We start from the raw sequence: 3,256 nt of genomic DNA on the forward strand, positions 1-3,256 counted from the left end.
TGACGTGATTGTTTACAATTGTTCTTTGTTAGAAAATGGTTTTAAAAACATGGTTAATTGGCACTTTTAAAACCAAATTAAAAGTGGAAACAACTTAATTTTAGGGTTAAAATTTACTGGAAATTATTCTCCAACAATTTTTTTTTTTAAACATGGAACATTAACATAATTAAAATAAATTGTGAATGAATGAAAAATTAAACTCAAAACACTTTATTTTATATTTAAAAAAAATTAAATATTTTCTTGTAATTTATATTGTGGAAAGTTTAGTAGACATAATTGAGCCAAAGTGAAGTGTGTGTCCTGGGCGTAAGTCACACATTGCACTCACTTGATTCAGGTACAAGCAAATAATTAATTTTATAAGTCGACTTGGGTTTGATAGAAAATAATTCTTTGGTCCATAGTTTTTTATTTTACCAACCCATGAATGACAACCTTCCCAATAGTTTTATCTATGTAAAAGTGTCTAGTTTTTTAAGTAAAATTTTCATTTCTTTTTTCTTTTTTATGGCACATAAGTAAAGAAAAATGGTGAAAATTAATTTTGATAATTATCAGAATTAATTCTAGATTAATTTTTGTTTGAAAACTCAATACATATTGATAAAAATTGATTTCGACAAGAGTAGGTATGCGATGATAAGATAAACTAATAATTTAAAGGTATAATTTCAAAACCATAATGGAGCACTACATTATCTTAAGAGGATAAGGCCAGTTTCGATAATATACCAATGACACACTTAACAATACCATTTCACTCATGTGTACGAGGACAAATTAATCTGTGATAAATACCAATAGTTTGGAAGAAATTGTTTAACTTACTATATTCACAACCCTAATTAGTTTAAACAAATTTAATTTTGTGTGAAAACTAACGCTCAACAAGCATTTGAAAACAAAGAAATGTAGAAAATACATCTAATTTTGTAACAAGAGTGTAGCTACCTAATTTTTTACCCAAGTTTTTTGATAAATCTTTTAAAACAACCAAAAATAGCAAAAAATAATGAAAAGCCAAAAAATACATTCTTAATATATTTGCATTATTTTTGGCATTTTTATCGTCTCACAAAAAATTTAAATTTCAAAGATCTTTTAAATGCGTTTGAATTTTAATGCGTCATTTTCAAAATTACTGATTTTTCTCGTTGAGTCAATGTTGATTTTGCTTGTTTTTGGAAAAAAAACCAAAAATATAGATGTTTTACCAAGCATTTTAATTTTTTTTTTATTATAAATATAGAAGAAAAATGAAGAGTCAGGAGGCGGAGAAAAAATATAGGGAGAGGGGTAAAAAAGAAAATAAAGGAAAGGGACAGAGGGAACCCTAAAGCAATCTTTGACCTCTACCAAAAACAAGCCACTGCCCTTTTGGGTTTGATTTTTTTGCTCCTAAACCAACTCCCCCTCACTAAAGCCCCTCACTCTCTTCCCCATCACCATTTTCTCTTGACTAACTCAGTCTGGCCATTGCATTTTCCTTCTCTTCCCCTTGATATGTTCTTCCTCCTCCCACAAAACTCGCCAACCACATCAACGACCCCTTCCTCTACCATTTTCAATCGTCCCCCACTTCTCCCAAACTAGTCCCCTCACCCCTTCCTCTTCGCTGCTAGCAGCAGGTCAATTTGAAAATGCTCCGTTACTATTCCTGCAATTCCAGAAGTCTTCCCAAAACTGCTTTAATTTTAGGGGGTTTATTTTGTAAATTTCAAATTGTTTGATACCACCAATAAGACAACTGTTAAAATCTTTAAAGCACTTCAAATCGTAGAGCAGCTTACCTCAGGTAGGGTGCGATAGAGGTGATAATACATTTCCTATCCATAACCAGTCCCTTACTCTCAAATATCTGACAAAGACCAGTACATCCGGGTTTCCTAGTAACCCTTAATTAAATACTAGGTGGCGACTCCTAAATCAACAAACAACGACGAAATCGCCATCAACGTCGTGTGACCACATTCGACAAAGAGGATAATACCATATATGTTTTGTATGTGCATCAATAAAAATAAAAAAAGTAATGAAAATCATCAAATGAAAACATAGGAACAAAGCCCCAAACATCACTAAATATTAAATCAAGTGGGGTAGTAGTTTTGTGACCTGTAGGTCTCAATGACAGACATGACGACTTGCCTAGGTGACAAGCTTAACATTGAACAAGAGAGCGTCTAGAAGTATAAGCTATTTTATGTTTGGAAACTAACAAATTGAAAATAAAAGAAGTGGGATGACCCAATTAACAATCCCATGGATCATCAATGGTAGAGACACAAGGAGACCAATAAGCTTAATGGATGGACATGGTAGAAGACTCAAATAGAACATAGAGACCATCATCACTCTGACTAGAAAGGAGTATTACCTTGGTGTTGAGATCCTTTAAATAAAACACATATGTATGAAAACCAAAATAAACATTATTATCATGAAAAAAATTTTGAACAGAAAGAAATGGTTTGGTAATATTGATGTAAAGGTGCATTTTAGGGAACGTAACATGGTATGCCCAATATGGGATATAGAAAGGCCCTTATCATCACCAACATGCAAATGATCATTACTAAGATACGGTGCAGAATCGGTCAGAGTTAAAACATTAGACATAACGTGTTGGTTCGCATCAGTATTTAGAAACCAAGTAGTGGCTAAAACAATACCAACAATGAGATAGGCAGAGGGCTGCTAGCCACTGCTGCAAAACTAGGCACATTGAAGGGCTATGTGGCTCAAGGAGAAGCACAGATAACACTTGATGTTCTACTCAAAATAGTGGTGAGGAGACCACTGCCCAGAACTAGAGGGTTGTCTGTCCTATTACCAGAAATGTTCTACTTCCATTTGGTGGGAGCAAGGGAATGAAAGCCACAAAAATCAAATTTGTGTTAGTGGCTATAATGCTATTATTGGGATGTTAGTTGCTAGGATAACAACCTCTATTACAACTACAATTAGGGTTGTGTTGATACTGGGTAAGAGGAGTTGAGGACAACAAAGATGGCTTGGGCAACATACATGGGTTTGCATCTATGGATTGAAGGGATGTATTGTGTAGAAACTCATGTGTAAGAAGATGGCTATAAAGGTCAGCATATGACAGCGGTTCTGCCTTGGTCATGAGGTTGGTTACAAAGTCTTTGAACTCACCACAAAGGCTACAAAATACATAGAGGTTGAAGTCTTCAAGGGAGATAGGTTAACTAGTAGCAGCTAAATCATCAAATAATGATTTTGTTTG

Source organism: Populus alba, chromosome 1 (assembly GCF_005239225.2).
Source record: "Populus alba chromosome 1, ASM523922v2, whole genome shotgun sequence".
Lineage (NCBI taxonomy): Eukaryota > Viridiplantae > Streptophyta > Magnoliopsida > Malpighiales > Salicaceae > Populus > Populus alba.